We start from the raw sequence: 18446 nt of genomic DNA, 5'->3' as shown, positions 1-18446 counted from the left end.
TCAGTTGAATAGTTATATACTTAATAGAATCTTACAGAACACAAGGCAGCCAATTGGCCCATTTTGCTCTTTGAATGAACTTTAGTCTCACATTCCATGTTCTTTCCCCACTTGATTTATTTATTTTCATTTCAATGATGTATCTGATTCCCTTTTGAAAGTAATTATGAAACTGCTTGTCTTTCAGGCAGATGGTAACAGTTCACTCCACTCCAGTATTCTCCAGCATGCTAATTCTGTGTCCTTCGGTTATCGACCCTCCCACATTGAAAACTCCAGATTCACTTGAACTGAGTTTGAACAGGTACCAAATCCCACACCTCCCGCCCCCCGAATCTTCACTCCTTTACAGAGAATCATCCCACTTTCCTCAATCTCTCTGCAAAACCGAAGGTCTTCACCGTTGTCGCAATGTTCTAATCAATCTCTCCATCCTTTCCATGGTCTTAGTATCCTTAATCAATACATTTAAATTAGAGTTTGAAATCTGGCAAAGTTGACATGATCAATGAACCCTCAGAGAGAGCAAAGTCCGTGAAGTGATTGATTTGTTTAGGACACACTATTGTACAATGATTGTGTCAGGCCGGACAGTCCCTTTCCCTCCCTCTCGCTGCAAATCCTCCACCGATGTCCAACAAAATGAGAGGAGACAATTTAGCAGCACTCACCCGGTCACATTCTGTTTCTGAGGCTCCCCTAGCCCAGTAACTGCCCTGGGAACCGTCTCCTGTGACAGCACGTCAGGCTGACAAAAATAGCCATCCAGACTGGCGGTAGGTGTTTCAATAATCACAAGATCATGGTATGAATTTGAGGAATGTTAGGCATTAAATTGCAAGTATGAAACGGAGGAGAGTCTCATAGACATTGGCTGTTGGGAAGCTGAGCAAACATTAGCCTGAATATTCAACAGGAAATTTCTACAGTAAACCGTGAAAACTAAAGACAGTGCTGCGATTAAAACTATCTGCATTTTATCTTGAATCGCAAACCTTTAACGATATAGAGCAATGTACAATAAAACTGGCGACAGACAGTGAAAAGGTGGATTTTTTTTACTTTTTACACTTTTAAATCTCGTTATTCAGGAATTCGGGCAGTAAACATTTGTGTTTTTTTTTAGTTTGATAGGATTATTTCAAAAACTACCCACAGGACTACATGTAGCAACCCCATTGCCCAGGACTGCAGGCACCATGAAGGAACACTGACAGAATTGAAAGTATAATTAAATATAAATCATTGAGGAAAACACATTCAGAGAATGGGGGACGGGATTACTTAGGCGAGAAAAGATCCCAGATTAATTTCTGACAAATCATTTCATTTCTCTCTGCTTCTAATATTATTGCCGATTGCCTATCGTGTTTAAAATGGCAATGACCATTTCCTAACCACCCAAATATACATTCATAGGGAACAGAATCAGTTCCCAAAATACATTTGCAGGAAGAAAAAGACAGATCTGCAACTAACAACAGTAGATTCACAAATAAACGTATGTACTTTGATAGCAGGGCAACAGATCTTCTCGGTGGTGTGTGATTATCCCTGAAAGAAGCCACCGAGAAAACACAACAGCCTTACAAACGGAACTGCATTCCTGAAGGGCTTCAAAAACAATAGCTCATTCACCTACCTGTACCATCTTCAGGCATTGTCTGCATTCCAAAGTGAAATGTGAAAACATCTCCGCTGCCGTGTCTGTACGGGTTTCCTCCGAGTGTTCCGGTTTCCTCCCACACTCCAAAAATGCACAGATTAGATGGATTGGCCATGCTGAATTGCCCTTTAGTGTGCCAAGATGTGTAGGTTAGGGGATTTGTGGGGCAAATCGGTGGGGTTCCAGGGATAGGGCCTGGGTGGGATGCTCTGTCGGAGAATCGGTGCAGACTCGATGGGCCCAATGGCCTCTTTCCGCACTGTAGGGAACTACTCCTCAACCTGAGAACCTGTTAATTTAACTCTCCAGACTAATCCATCTCTTTGGATTTAAATACAAAATTCATGCTTATTGTGACAAAAGAGTTCTAAACGCTGCTTTCCATTAATGTCTGTAAGGATTGTTGAAGCAATTCCATATCATAATACCAGCAGAGATGCAGCAGAACAAAGAGTTTCATTAGCGATAGGTTTAACTATTATGACAGCCCCTCCATAAATTACACCGGATTAAGATTCATTATGAAGTTTTGTTCTGGTTTAACCTATATTTACAGAGGTACTCTGTTAAATCTGTTTACTAACACAGGGAATGTTACAATCTGTGATCTTTACAAACACTGGGGAATGTTACAATCTGTGATCTTTAACACAGTGGAATATTACAATGTGATCTTTACTAACACAGTGGAATATTACAATCTGTGATCTTTACCAACACAGTGGAATATTACAATCTGTGATCTTTACTAACACAGTGAAATATTACAATCTGTGATCTTTAACACAGTGGAATATTACAATGTGATCTTTACTAACACAGTGGAATATTACAATCTGTGATCTTTACTAACACAGTGGAATATTACAATCTGTGATCTTTACTAACACAGTGGAATATTGCAATCTGTGATCTTTACTAACACAGTGGAATATTACAATCTGTGATCTTTACTAACACAGTGGAATATTGCAATCTGTGATCTTTACTAACACAGTGGAATATTACAATCTGTGATCTTTAACTCAGTGGAATATTACAATGTGATCTTTACTAACACAGTGGAATATTACAATCTGTGATCTTTACTAACACAGTGGAATATTACAATCTGTGATCTTTACTAACACAGTGGAATATTACAATCTATGATCTTTACTAACACAGTGGAATATTGCAATCTGTGATCTTTACTAACACAGTGGAATATTACAATCTGTGATCTTTACTAACACAGTGGAATATTACAATCTGTGATCTTTACTAACACAGTGGAATATTATAATCTGTGATCTTTACTAACACAGTGGAATATTACAATCTGTGATCTTTACTAACACAGTGGAATATTACAATGTGATCTTTACTAACACAGTGGAATATTACAATCTGTGATCTTTACTAACACGGGAATATTGCAATCTGTGATCTTTACTAACACAGTGGAATATTACAATCTGTGATCTTTACTAACACAGTGGAATATTACAATCTGTGATCTTTACTAACACGGGAATATTGCAATCTGTGATCTTTACTAACACAGGGCATATTACAATCGATGGTCTTTACTAACACTGGAATATTTCCTTAACTGGCTCCTTTTTGTTAACACATTTTCGCTGAATGACATCATTGCCAGTGGCAGTATGATCCGGGCAGCAGGGGAAAGAGGAATTAACCAATTTAGACGATAATATGAAGCTGAAATCTCTGAAATGCGGCTATTTCCATCTGCGCTAAGTGTAAATCACCTCTGTTGCATTTAGGAAATGAACGCCAGCAGCCAGATGTAATAATGTGTAACAGTTTGAAGGTTCTCCAAGTGCAATGTGAATTCTTTAAAGCAATTCGGCATTGGGAAAATAAAGTTAATGGGACAGGGTGAAACCATGCACAAGGCTGACTCGGACACAGTACCAAAGAGAAATCTGAGACTGACCTGAAATTGCAGTTTACTATCATGAAGCGAATCGCGGTGTGCAGTGAAAACACCGAATAATCAATCTTCAGGGTCGGGACCGTGCTGGATGTCCCCCAGAAGCTGGAATCGGTAACGAGGAGCTGTGATCCTGAGCTGCCTGTGTGCCTGTCTGCCTGCTGTGGAATGGCTGGATCCCAGCAGCGGCCAGCGATGGAGCAGGGACAGGAATGTTAGGAATGCTGATCTGCGTGTTCTTCGGTTTATCAAAGGCAGCCTGCCAGCAACTCGGATCCGAGCTCACTGAGGCACAACAAGACTCAACCTGCAGAGGGCAGTTCACAATCCAACAGTCTCGAAAGCACAGCACACGTTACAGCCAGCCTCGCAGACACGAATATCGACAAAAGGTGCCCTGAAGCAGTCACATCCAGCCAGGACTCTGGGTTAACCATTCAGGGAGGCATGTCAAGAAGCATTTGTTCCCATGAAGGAGACTGGAAATTTGAAACTCTCTCCCTCAAAATGATGGAGTCAATTACATATTGTAGCCCTAACATCGATGTATTTTTTCTACTGAGGGTATCGAGGAACACGTAACAGGAGTGTAAAGAGATAAAATCCCTTTAGCCAACCCAGTGACGGACTAGACTGGACTGGGGTCAGCGGGATGAATGGCCTCTGGCTCCTCCAGTTTCTAAATATCCAGTTGTTTTCATGTGTGGTGAAATATTCACTGTGAATTCATGCATAGTAAATTTGTTTTGCATTTCATATTCACCGTCATTTGTCACTGCAAATGCTCCCATCAGAACTGCAAACTTTGCAGTGGGCATGTTCTAAAGCTTCAGTGTAAGTTTAACTCCACTCTCTAAAATAACCAAATCCCAAACCGCTTGCAATAGGAAACCTGACAGATTAACCTGCAAATTTACATGACGTTTTCCTTAATCGAAAGTGCAACTCTCCCTCCTCTCTTACCTCTTGTTCTATCTTTCCTATAGCATCTGTACCCTGGAACATTAAGCTGCCAGTCCTGTCCTTTCCTTAGCCATGTTTCAGTAATTGCTATAATATCCCCAGTCGCATGTACCCATCAATGCTTTGCCCTTCAGGCCTCTTGCATTGAAATAAATGCAGTTTAATCTGGACTTCCCTTGCTCTCTGTGTTGCTTTTGCCTGATGTGTCCAGTACTAGGATTACTGACATTGCCTTTACTATTTAATGTACTATTTACTATTTAATGTTAACTTCTGTGCTGTCCTCAACCTTCTCTTCTGTCTCCCTACTGCTTTGGGTCCCACACCCCTGCCAAACTACTTTAAACACGCCCGAGTGGCTCTAGCAAATATCCCCGCCAGGATATTAGCCTCCTCTAGTTCAGGTCTATCCCATCCCTCTTGAACATGTCACTCCTTCCCGAGAAGAGATCCCAATGATCCAAAAGTCTAAATCCCTGCCCCCTGCACCAGTTCTCAAGCCACGTATTCATCTGCTGAATCTTCCTATTCCTACTCTCACTAGATTGTGGCACCGGCAGTAGTCCAGAAATTACTACCTTCGAGATCCTGCACTTTAGCCTTCTGCCTAACTCTCTATATTCACACTTCAGGACCTCATCCCTTTTCCTACTTATGTTGTTGGTACCAATATGTACAATGACCCATGGCTGCTTTGTGTGGAACGTCAAAAAGACACAGGCAGACTGATGAAATGGACAGAAAAATGACCAGAGAAAATGTCATGAAGAAGTATGGTAAGTAGTCTCACAACACCAGATTAAAGTTCAACAGGTTTATTTGGTAGCACGAGCTTTCGGAGCATTGCCCCTTCATCAGGTGAGTGAAGAGTTTGGTTCACAAACAGGGCATATACAGACACAAACTCAATTATAAGATAATGGTTGGAATGCGAGTCTTTACAGGTAATCAAGTCTTTACAGGTGCAGACAATGTGGGTGGAGAGAGGGTTAAGCACAGGGCGGGGAGGGGGGTTGGCGGGGGCGGGGGGGGGTGGGGGGGGAAGGGGGAGTGGGGGGGGCGGGGGGGTGGGGGGAGGTGATGGGTGTTTGCCGAGACAGTGGTCAATTGGTGAATCAGGTAGTCCAGTGCGTCCTGAGGTGTTGTGAGGAGGGGGTAGTTGGAGGGGTTGGGTGGGGGGGAGGAGGTGGAAGGAAGCTTGTGGTAGGCTTAGGTCTTGAGCACTATAGTTACGAGTTTGTTTTAATTATCCTAATTTTCCCTGGGTAACTAACACTGTACGTCAGTCAGAACCATCCGAAGTTTGCGATTTATATGGTACTTTCAGGTGGTTCCCAGTACAGGGCAATTTCCCAATGGAAGTTTGAACTTTCCAGGCCATTGTTGTGCAATCCTTACCTCGGGACATCCCAGCTTATTGCTGAGATTCCCACCCCCGTTCTGGGACTGGAGGAGATAACAGAGAAAGGGAGGGGTGAGGTAGGGAGAACTATGAATACAAAGTAGAGAGTTTGCAAATGAAGACATTTATCAACCAATCAATACGCACAGAAAATAGGAATTGTGTGTCGCATTACGCCTGAACTCAGGAACGCACTGCACTGTTCCCACCCAATCTGAAAAAGGAATGGCCCTGACCACATTCTGTTGCCATTTCACAGGATCAAGGCCCAACTTTCCACCATTGGTAATCTAGGTCCCAAGGTTCTGGAATACTCTCTCTCCACCTTTCTACTTCATTTACTCCCTTTATATATATTATATTATGTATAATATATAATAATACAGAGAATGGTGTAAATGTGTTGTGGCTTCATTTATTAAGACTAGACACATGAGAACAATTATAAATGGGTATAAAGCATCAGAGCTGTGTGTGTGTGTGCTGCTCAAAGAAAAGTCTTTGCTAAGACTGGACCACATGACAGCTTTCCCTCCCAGTGATGTGATATTGATACCCCTTAAAAACAGGTTACAACATTTTGATCCTTGGTTAGTTTGTGGATGAGACTGTCACTGCCTAGGCCAGCATTTGTTGCCCATCCCTAATTTCCCTCAAGAAGGAGGTGGTGAGCTGCCTTCTTGAACCGCTGCAGTCCATGTGCTGTAAGTACACCCACAGCCAGGGAGAGAATTCCAGGATTTAAAGTTTTTTAAATTTAAAGTTTTAAGTTTATTTATTAGTGTCACAAGTAGGCTTACATTAACATTGTAATGAAGTTACTGTGAAAATCCCCTAGTCACCACACTCCGTCACTTGTTCGGGTGCACGGGAGGGAGAATTTAGCATGGCCAATGTACCTAACCAGTACGATTTTCGGACTGTGGGAGGAAACCGGAGCACCCAGAGGAAACCCACACAGACATGGGGAGAACATGCAGACTCTGCACAGACAGTGACCTAAGCTGGGAATCGAACCTGGGTCCCTGACGCTATGAGGCAGCAGTGCTAACCATTGTGCCACCGTGTTGCCTATAGACCCACTGACAGTGGAGGAATGGTGATATATTTCCGAGTAAGGATGATGAGTGACTTGGAGGGGAACTTCCAGGTGATGGTGTTCCCAGATATCTGCTGCTCTTGTCCTAAGTGATAGTGGTTGTGGGTTTGGAAGATGCTTTTGAAGGAGCTATCTTCTTGAGCTGCTGCAGTGCAACTTGTAGGTGGTACACATGGCTGCTACTATGCATCAATGGTGGAGAGAGTGAATGTTGAAAGTGGTAAACAGGATGACAACCAATCAGGCTGTTTTGTCTTGGATGGGTCTCACTTCTTGATTATTGTTGGAGCTGCACTCATCCAGGCAAGTGGAGAGTATTCCATCACACTCCTTACTTGTATCTTGTAGCTGGTGCACAGGCTTTGGGGAGTCAGGAGGTGAGTTACTTGCTGCAGGATTCCCAGCCTCTAACCTGCTCTTGTAGCCACAGTATTTATATGGCTAGTCCAGTTCAGTTTCTGGTCAATGGTAACACCTAGCATGCTGATAGTAGGGCATTCAGTGATGGTAATGCCATTGAATGTCAAGAGGCGATAGTTGGTTTCTCTTTTGTTGGAGATGGTCATTACCTGGCACTTGGAACTTGCCACTTATCAGCCCAAACCTGAATGTTGTCCAGGTCTTGCTGCATTTGGACATGGACCTCTTCAGTATCTGAGGGATCGCCAATGGTGCTGAACATTGTGTAATTATCAATGAACATCCCAACTTCTGACCTTATGGTGGAGGTCGCACTATAGCCATGGGTGATGAGAATTACACTCCGCTGTGTTACTTTCCCTCATGCTCTAGCCTGTTGAACCTTCTCCTGGCTGTGTCAATAGCCTCTTGGCTACAGTCAAAAAGAGCAAGCATGTAAACCAACTACCAGGAAAAGCCAAAGGGCTGTGGACAGGGAAGGTTGAGACAGTGTAACAGACATGCAAAGTGGGACAGGAAGGGACAGACAGTTCAATTGTATTTGGACATCAGTGAGTAAGTTCCATGCAGGTAGTTAAAAAAATGAAGGCGCTGAACGAGAGGTGCATTTGCAAGAAGATGAGCGGCATGGTAGCACAGTGGTTAGCACTGCTGCTTCACAGCTTCAGGGACCTGGGTTCGATTCCCGGCTTGGGTCACTGTCTGTGTGGAGTTTGCACATTCTCCTCGTGTCTGCGTGGGTTTCCTCCGGGTGCTCCGGTTTCCTCCCACAGTCCAAAGATGTGCGGGTTAGGTTGATTGGCCATGCTAAAAAAAAAAATTGCCCCTTAGTGTCCTGGGATGTGTAGATTAGAGGGATTAGCAGGTAAAATATGTGGGGATATGGGGTAGGGCCTGGGTGGGATTGTGGTCGGTGCAGACTCGATGGGCCAAATGGCCTCTTTCTGTACTGTAGGGTTTCTATGATTTCTATGATTTCTTCTATGATAGATGGACTAGTGGCACAAATACAAATAAACAGTTTTATTATTTATTGGAAACCAATGTGTCAATGTGTAGTGTGCCACATGGTGACATCATCAGAGACATTCGCGGGATTTTCCCTCTCTTCCATCCTGGACTGCAAGCAAGCAATACCTATCTAATAAATCTCCATGAACTGGTTAAGTAATCAACTACGGCAACCTTTTCATCCTTTTTATCTTTGCTGTTAAAGTGAGCTGACTATTTTAGTAAACAACGGGGGCGATTCTCCCAGCCTGCTTTGCTGCTGGGAGACTCAAGCAGAGGCCATTTAGTGGGCTTCACGCTGGGTGCTACAGTCTCCGCGAGTGTCTGGGCACCGTTAGCTCCGCACCAGAAATCGGCGGGAGCTGTAAAAATTATGCTAACGGGTGTTATGTTGCAAAGTTGGGTAGAGTAATTATAGATTGGTGTTTGTAAAATGCTAGAGAGAAAGCATTTCATGGTCGCTTTAAAAAGGTGGTGCTTTTTCTGTGCTTAGAAAGTTAAAAAAAATGCAAGTACAGATGGAGTGCCCAAAATGAAACATTTGTACTGAAAGGCCAAGCAACAGGGGTACCAAAGCAACAGGCTTTCAGGCATTTGAATTATTTGAATTCAGGCTATCAATTTGAATTAGGCACTTAGATACCAAGAACCTATTAAATTTAAATCCAATGGTTTTGGCAACCTGGGACCAATCCTATTGTGGGGAACATTGATATGTCATCACAGGTATAAAAGGAAGGGGGCAGTGCGACAGAGGAGGAGAGAACTGCCACCTGCCACAGCTCATAGATTTTAGCTCAAAGCCCCATCTAGATAGCAAAGAAAAAAGAATAAAGAAGAAAGAAAAACAGAGGCGGCCCAGAATATTCCGGAAGACACAAAGTCTGGTTGCAATTTAGAGAATGACTAAAATTATATATTTTTTGTTAATCAGTCCTTTTATTTTGTCAATAAGTGGGAATTACATTAATCTGAACAGCATTCCATTAGAATCATATTTTATTCGGTTTGTTAATAGTTTAGCTAAATTGTTCACTGCTGGTTAGATAAATAAATTGTTACTTGTTGATTTTAGAGGGAGGGTCAGGGAATTATTTTGATTTAACCACTAAAAGTTGCTGAAGAGCAGATCGTACCTCTTCACACTCACTTTAACAGATTATTGGGCAAGGTACTCCTCTTTGAGTGGTTAGGTGTTAGTTCTCAGAGGGGGGGGATCCACCTCCACTTCATATCAATTAGCATAGCATCAGCGGGGTTTACAACAGTGGGGTTTACAACAGCTCCCCAGTTGTGGGGAACTGGCAGCCTGACCTCGCTGGAGTGAAGGGGGGCCATCAAAACCCACCAGAGGTCAGGATAAGGGGGATGCCCCCTGGGCATTGCCAGCTTGGCAGTGTCAGCCTGACCCCCTGGCATTGCCCAAGAGGCAAAGTGGCAATGCAGGAGGCACACTGCACTGCCTACTGTGCATCGGGCAGTGCCAAGGGGAGGGGCCAGAGGGGAGCGTGGCCCAAAGGGGCCGGGCCTCTGGGGGAGATTGGTGGGGGTTGGGGTCCCACTGCCACTCTGCATTGAGATCGTTGTTAGAGGGAGGGAGGCCAGTGACTGGGGCTGGCCATCGGGGTAGGGGAGTCAGCCTCCCAGGGGGAGACTGGTGGCGGGGTGGGGGGGGGGGGGGGGAGTGGAGGGGAGTAGCTCTCTCTCTGTCTGTCAGACCCCTGTTACTGCTAATGCAAACATGCAGCATCAGAGGTCTATGCATGCGCACTACCTCCCTCTACAGGCTGTCGGGTGCATTAAGCCCCGCCCACAGCCCTTCTGGCCTGAAGCAGACTTGCCCAAAATTTTGCAGAAAGAATGCATAAGATTGCGTCTGAAAACATGCCCAAAAAATGGATCTGGAACTCTCCCAACACCTAGAAAGAAATCTCAGAAAATTCCACCCGTAGAATTTTGGGGCGCAATCCCACCCAACATGTTTAGATCTAATCATGATTAGAAACTGAGGCCAGAACGATGGCTGCACATGCTGATTAGAAAGTTGGTGGGAGCTTTCCTCCACTGGCCCTCAAAACTCTAATCCTATTTGCTTTAGCATGAGATTGTGGTTTCCATTGCCCTGAGACACGATGCCTGCCAAGAACTGCCAGCCAATGCAAGGGTCAATGGCTTCCCATTCCCTGTCTGTCAGACCCCTGTTACTGCTAATGCAAATATGCAGCATCAGAGGTCTTCGCATGCGCACTACCTCCCTCTACAGGCGCACTACACATTCCCTGTAGTGCCACCAGGAGGAGTGACCTCTGCTGGGAATGCTGCAGGCCATGGACAGAAGCAGTGTAGGAGGCCGGAAGGGGGGTACGTGAGACAGAGTCTCCATCATCAGTCAGGTGGGCCCTGAAGTGTGGTGGGTGGGTGGGTGGTTGGGGGTTGGTGCGATATCAAAGGCAAAGATAGAAGTTAGGTCTTCCAGTGGAGGAGAACCTTGCTGCTGGCAGAGCTCCCCCAGGGGCAGAGGATGAATAAGTAGGAGCAATCCATATCCGAATCCCACAGGCAGACCACCGGTGTGTATCTAACTGCCACACCACATGGCATGACCACATCTGGTAAAGTACCAATAGACTTTGCTCAGACAGTGACCCAAGCCAGGAATTGAACCCGGGTCCCTAGTGCTGTGAGGCAGTAATGCTAACCATGGTGCCAGTAGATGATTTTGAGAACATGATGCAATAAAGTGTGTAAGCAAAAGTGTTTTGAAAATATGCACGGGATAGAGTTTAGGAATCATTCCATTGAAAATGTGTTTCTCATGGAAACCGACCAAACTGTGAGTGAGAGCTGGACCTAGAGGGGAACCCATAGCAACACTATCTTGGGCACACTGTGTCATTGAAGTTGAACTCAACTGCACAAGTTATAAGTTCAGCAAATGTAGATTCAGAACATGGTGGAAAGTTGAGGTTGCCATGATACGGTGATGTGGTGCAAATTTTTATAGCACATTAGTAAACAAGCTCACAATGTCAAAGTAGCACATAGGCACGGCACTGCTCTCAATACATAGGTTTCATATAGTCTTTAGGGAAGTGAAGGAATCCTTCATCACATACGTGGAACACTCAGAACTGGTTGGAGCAATTCAGTCAACCATTTGGCCAATTCCATAGAATCCCCACAGTGCAGAAGGGGGCAATTTGGCCATTGAGTCTGCACAGACTCTCCAAAAGAGCATCTTACCCAATCCCAGTTACTATGGCTAATCCACATAATTTGCATGTCATTGGACTGTGGGAGGAAATGGAGCAGCTGGAAGAAACCCACGCAGACATGGGGAGAATGTGCTACCTCCACACAGACAGTCACCCAAGGCTGGCAGCTGTGAGGCAGCAGTGTTAACCACTGTGCCACCGTGCTGCCCCATTTTATGTTATGTAGAACCGGTCATAAACAAGTTCGGGCACAATCACCTTTGTGGGTCTTGGGAAGCCCACTACATGGACACTGTGAATCTGTAAGGGTGAATCTTATCAGATGTGCCACAAGGCAACTCATTATTCTTACATCAGACTAACAATCATTTTTGTAACTTGCTTTTGAGCAGCGCTGTGAGGTCATATTGACTGGTGTGTCCAATGGATACACATTTAGATCTGTCATTAAGAACAGCATGCATTTTGTTAATATCATTGTGTTTGTTAGAGTTGACTATTCCAGCCTTGTTCAACTTGTAAATATATATATATATATGGGTTGGCTTGGGGCCTTACAATGCCACCAGACATTCACACTGCATGGGAACATTGGGCAAGTCTTTGGGGGTTACCCTAGGTGTGCTTTCAAGGACTCAACATTTTTATTGCACACTGATTTGTGGTGGGACAGCTAAGAACAGAGGAGTTTAAACTCCTCAAGTATCTTTTCCTTTTGAGAAGGACACAGGAACACTGAAATTGAAACCTTGTGCGAGGACAAACTCTTTCCTTTCCTCATTTTTAGGATTACTAATTCATGTCATGCCCTACACTGTGCTTGATCTGACTTACACAGGAGCATTTTGGCAGTGTAATTATGACACTGCCAAACATGTAGTGAATTTGTCTGATCATGTAGTCTCCAAAAGCAAGGAGTATGTCCTCCCTCATGGCTTCAATTTTAGTCTTTCTACATCCCACATTAAACCCGAAGAAAACCTTCAATCCTTAGAATTCTATCCAATGCCCATCTCCAGTCCATGGAATTCCATCCAATGTCCTTTTCCGGTTCCCAGATTGGGGATGAAAAAGGAAAATCTTATAGGGCAATGGGTAAAAAGGGGAAAAGCACTAATTGAAAAGCTGTTTTGAAGAGCTCACATAGGCACAATAGGCCAAAATGGCCTTTTTCTGCGCTGTACCATGCTATGATTCTAATCTACATTGTATATAAATGTGATATTGCTTTGGATAAGCATTTTCCTGGATGTTTTTGGCAAGGGAATTTGAAGCAGGAGATAATGTAGTATTGCTCGGCACAACATCGTGGGCCGAAGGATCTGTTCTGTGCTGTACTAGAACATAGAACATAGAACATTACAGCGCAGAACAGGCCCTTCGGCCCACGATGTTGCACCGACCAGTTAAAAAAAAAAACTGTTCTATGAATTGGTTGCCTTTTAGAGTTAATTATTCCCACACCTCGGGTAACCCCCAAATGTGTTCCCCATTCATGGAAATTTGTGTCCAAACTTTGGCAGCAGCATTGAGTCAATACAATCAGCTTCTCTAATCTTTATGTTTTGCATCTTCAGGGTCAATGTAATTTTGATTACAACCTTTATAAGCAGCAAACAAAATCTTCACCCATGAGAGAATTAATTAACAGTCCATTATCTAACACATTTTTCAGATAAATATTTTGTGTGGAAATATAACTCTAGATAGGGTGAGTAAATGTTTACTCTAAAACAATCTGCACTGACTTATTTATAGTTTATTTAAGGCAAATTATTGCAAAAAATTTTAAAGTGGAAATTGTGAAATTGCATTTCTGGGATTTACTTGATTTTGTTTCCCTCTTGAACGTGTTTTCTCTTAGCTGGGTACGTTCAATCAGTGCTGATCTGTCCTGGCATCTCCCCCACATAACTACTGGCACAGTATCAACAAAGTTTAAAGTTTAAACAGGTGCTGGACTGTGGCAACTAGGAGATTTAAACTTTATTGTTTGTTAGTGTCACAAGCAGGCTTACATTAACACTGCAATGAAGTTACTGTGAAAATCTCCTAGTCGTCCTGTTCGGGTACGCTGAGGGAGAATTTAGTATGGCCAGTGCATCTAACCAGCACGTCTTTTGGACTGCAGGAGAAAACCAGAGGACCTGGAGAAAGCCCATGCAAACACGGGGAGAACGTGCAGAATCCGTACAGCCAATAACCTAAGCTGGGAATTGAACCCAGGTTGTTGGCGCTGCGAAGCAGCAGTGGTAACCACTGTGCCACCATGCCACAGTAAATTCATTGACAGGTGAATGGGTATGAAGCCGAAACCTCAACTGAAACAGGTACACCCATATACTTCAGCAGGAACATGGGAATGCGAGGAGGCTATTCAGCCCCTCAAGCCTTTGCCACCATTCAATTAAACCACAACTCCCAGTATATTATAAACTTTTAGCTAATACTTTTAGAAATAGACACAGATCATTAAAATGGCTGCTTAAAATCATGTGACCTGTGGAAGCTTGAGTTTCAGACACTCCTGATTCTCAAATGAATACCTAATTAAATATGGTCATTCACAGCCATCTGGGGAATTCACACATCCCTTTGTTTACGGATGAATCAACACAAATGGATTATACAAATCCCTGCCTTTTGTTTCACTCTGGATAAAAGGCAAATTGAAACTTGGATATGTTCATAGTATGTATAAATAATTTGGAGGAAAATGTAGCTGGGCGGGTTAGTAAGTTCGCAGACTACACAAAAATTGGTGGAATTGCAGATAGTGAAGAGGATTGTCAGAGGATACAGCAAGATACAGACCGGTTGGAGACTTGGGTGGAGAAATGACAGATGAAGTTTAATCCGGACAAGTGTGAGATAATGCATTTTGGAAGGTCCAATGAATGTAGGAATTACACAGTAAATGGTAGAACCTTTAGAAGTATTGACAGGCAGAGAGATCTGGGCGTACATGTCCACTGATCACTGAAAGTGGCAACGCAGGTGGAGGAAGTAGTCAAGAAAGCATACAGCATGCTTGCGTTCATCGGTCGGGGCACTGAGTATAAAAATTGGCAGGTCATGCTGCAGCTGTACAGAACCTTGGTAAGGCCTCATTTAGAATATTGTGTACAATTTTGGTCGCCACACTACCAGAAGGATGTGGATGCTTTGGAGAGAGTACAGAAGAGGTTTACCAGGATGTTGCCTGGTTTGGAGGGTATTAGCTATGAGGAGAGGTTGGATAAACTCGGTTTGTTCTCACTGGAATGACGGAGGTTGAGGGGTGACCTGATAGACGTCTTTAAAATTATGAGTGGCATGGACAGAGTGGATAGTCAGATGCTCTTTCCTAGGGTAGAAGAGTCAAGTACTAGGGGACATAGGTTTAAGGTTGATAGGATCTATTCAAAGAACAAAAGATCAAAGAACAGTACAGCACAGGAACAGGCCCTTTGGCCCTCTAAGCCTGCGCCGATCATGATCATGATCCCCCCGCCTGCCTAAACTAAAACCGGATGCACTTACGGAGTCCATATCCTTCCATCCCCATCCTATTCATGTATTCATTTAAGGTGTGTGGGGAAACGTTTAGAGGAGATGTGCGAGTCAAGTTTTTTTACACAGAGGATAGTGAATGTTTGGAACGCACTACCTGGGAAGGTGATGGGAGCAGGTATGACAATGTCATTTAAGGAGCAAATAGATGAATACATGAATAGGATGGGAATGGAAGGATATGGACTCCGTAAGCGCATACAGTTTTAGTTTAGGCAGGCATCATGATCGGCACAAGCTTGGAGGGCTGAAGGGTCTGTTCCTGTGATGAGCTGTATTTTGATCTTTATTCTTTGAATAGATCCTATCAACCTTCCATCTATTTTTGATGGTTTCCCTCATCCAAACTAGGCTGGGTAAATCTCAAGCTGTCAAATGACAGGATGATTAGAATCAACAGACACACCACCCTTAGAATCATAGAATGCCTACAGTGCAGAAGGATGACTTCGGCACACTGAGCCTGCACCCACAACAATCCCACCAAGCCCCAATCCCCGTAACCCCATGTATTTATCTTGTTCATCCCTCTGACACTAAGACGCGATTTAGGATGGCCAATCAACGTAACCCGCACATCTTTGGAGTGTGCGAGGAAACCAAAGCACCCGGATGAAACCCACAGACACGGGGAGAACATGCAAACTCCACACAATCACCTGAGGTCAGAATTGAACCCAGGTCCTTGGTGCTGTGAGGCAACAGTGCTAACCACTGTGCCACCGTGCCGTCCAAATCGACACCTCACTCTTCACTTGGAAAAGGTCTTTGAACTTGTGGAAGTCACATGATGAGGGAACTATTTTTGTGGACTGCTTTTACAACCAACAAGAAGGTGCTTGTGGATTTATCGAAGTGCTGAACGGCCTTGAAACTGGGAGAGTTTCAGATCCGTCTTTTGGGCATGTTTTTAGGCCCCCACATACAGACTCTGCCTGAACAATTCTGAGCGAGCCTGTTGCTCGCTGCAGAAGCCTGTGAGTGGGGGAGAGGTAGTGCGCATGTGTAGGCCTCTGATGCTGCACATGCGCATTAGCAGTAGCAAGGGTCTGACAGATAAAGAGAGAGCTGTCAGGCCGCTGCTAGTGTCGGCAGCCTGAAGCAGTTCCCCCCCCCCCCCCCACAAATGCGGGGGCCCGCAGCCCGAGATACAGCCCCTAGACCACAGACCAGACTGTGTGGAGTTGGCACATTCTCCTCGTGTCTGCATGGGTTTCCCCGGGTTCTCCGGTTTCCTCCCACAGCCCAAAGATGTGCGGGTTGGGTTGATTGGCCATGCTAAAATTGCCCCTTAGTGTCCTGAGATGCGTAGGTTAGAGGGATTAGTGGGTAAATATGTAGGGATATGGGGGTAGGGCCTGTGTGGGATTGTGGTCGGTGCAGACTCGATGGGCCCAATGGCCTCTTTCTGCACTGTAGGGTATCTATGATTCTATTCAGACTGATCATAATTTCCTCCCTCCCTCCCCCACCGATCGCGGCCCCGCTGCCCGTCCCCCACCAATGGCTACAGTGTGGCAGCAGGCCCCTCCCTCCCTCCCTCTCCCCACCAATCACTGCAGAGTGGCAGCAAACCCCCTCCTCCCATTAGCCCCTCCCACCGCTGACCCGTCCCCATTAGCTCCACCCCCCTGGCACTGCCCAGTGGACATTGCCCAAGTGCACAGTGGGCATTGCCAGACTGGCATTGCCCAAGTGCCAGGGTGACACTACCAGTCTGGCACTGCCCAAGGGGCACCCCCCTTGCCTCGGCCTCCTCAGGGGTCCTCAATGGCCTCCAGTTCCACTGGTGAGGCCAAGGCGACTGCTCCCCGTTCATGGGGAACATGTCTATCCCTCGCTGGCGAGAACCTTTCCTGGCGAGATCATAAAGGGGGGTGGACCCGGATGATTGAGCGTTGGATTCGTTAATGACATGTAAAAGCTTCTTTAAATAAATTTCAATAAATTAACCTGCCTCTTGGCCATTTCCGGCAAGAGGCTGACCACGTCGGAAATCCGGCACTTGTAAAATGACGCCAGTTGCGAAAACCAGCACCAATCACGCTAATCGCTTTACATCCCACTTTATGACTGCGTCGCGCCCGAAAACAGGTGCAACGCAATGGCAAAATTGCCCCCAGAGAGTTCCACTGAAAACCATTGAAATAGCTGAAAGTTAGCAAGCAGCCAAAGTAATGAACAGCAATACATTCAAAGTGGGAGACCCCATCCAAGAGAAGGATTCCCCAATTCTCTCCAGTTAAAGTTCACCTGGGAACCAACGTCCTGGAAACTGGACTACAAGAAACCTCACAGCCTGCTGAGAAGCCTTTGCGTTACCAAAGTTTTACTTCAACAATAAAGCAGCAACTGCATCTAGGAAACTAACAGGTCTGTCACGAAACAGAGTGAGAAGAAGCTGTAACTTTATATTACCTCCATCTGTATCTGTACTAATCTTTCTTTGTGAAAGTATGTGTGAGAGGAGTGAGTAAAATGTTGCATTAAATTTGAGGTAAATGAGTGATAATAATGACTTTATTTTTAAACTCACAAAATGCTTGCTGTTGAAATTATTTAATTGGAATAAACACTGAGGATAAGAAAACGCTCACCTCTAACATGCAAATATACTGATCACAGGCAGTAAAAAGGAATCCTGTCTGTAACACTGACCTGAACCCCCATTAACACACATTTAGCTCCAACGCTCACTTAGCCTGGATGTTCATTTGTAACTACCTACTCATATCTACTCAATTTAGTACACATCCTAACCTCAACCTTGATGAAGTTTAGAGCTTGGGTGCATCTTAGATTATCATTGGGGTTTGGGAGAAATGTTCTGGTGAAAGGCCATCAACCTGAAACATTAACTCTCTGTTTCTCCCTCCACAGATGCTGCCAGACCAGCTGAGTATTTCTAACATTTTCTGGAGATTCCCAGCATGTGCAGTATTTTGCACTTATATTAGGAGAGGGGTCTCCAGTTTAGGATTGGGGTTTGGAAGAGGTGCCTTGTTTGAAGCTGTGTTAGAAAAAAAACCTTGGTTCAGAATTAGGATGTTAAAGGTTGTTTTTTGGTTTAAGAGTGAGATAATGAAGTTGTTTCCCTTGGTGAAGAATTCCAAATGTGGAGATGCCGGCGTTGGACTGGGGTAAACACAGTAAGAAGTCTCACAACACCAGGTTAAAGT

At 44.5% G+C, this 18446-nt stretch overlaps 1 protein-coding gene across 3 annotated transcripts in view; it reads right to left on the bottom strand.

The window, feature by feature from the left end:
- The window catches only part of amotl2a (angiomotin like 2a), a 45589-nt gene extending 41832 nt beyond the window's left edge, over positions 1-3757 (bottom strand). The window contains exon 1 of one of the 3 annotated variants that reach the window (XM_078209273.1): positions 3609-3757. The gene's annotated coding sequence lies outside the window, so the exon portion shown is untranslated. Of the gene's footprint in view, positions 1-35; positions 174-671; positions 763-3608 lie in introns of those variants that run through there. The other 2 variants (XM_078209274.1, XM_078209275.1) reach the window with 2 other exon arrangements.
- Positions 3758-18446: the final 14689 nt, after the last annotated feature.

This window comes from Mustelus asterias, chromosome 3 (assembly GCF_964213995.1).
Source record: "Mustelus asterias chromosome 3, sMusAst1.hap1.1, whole genome shotgun sequence".
Taxonomy (NCBI): Eukaryota; Metazoa; Chordata; class Chondrichthyes; order Carcharhiniformes; family Triakidae; genus Mustelus; species Mustelus asterias.
The sequence above is the reverse complement of the archived record's forward strand: the minus strand, read 5'-3'. Positions and strand labels throughout refer to the sequence as shown.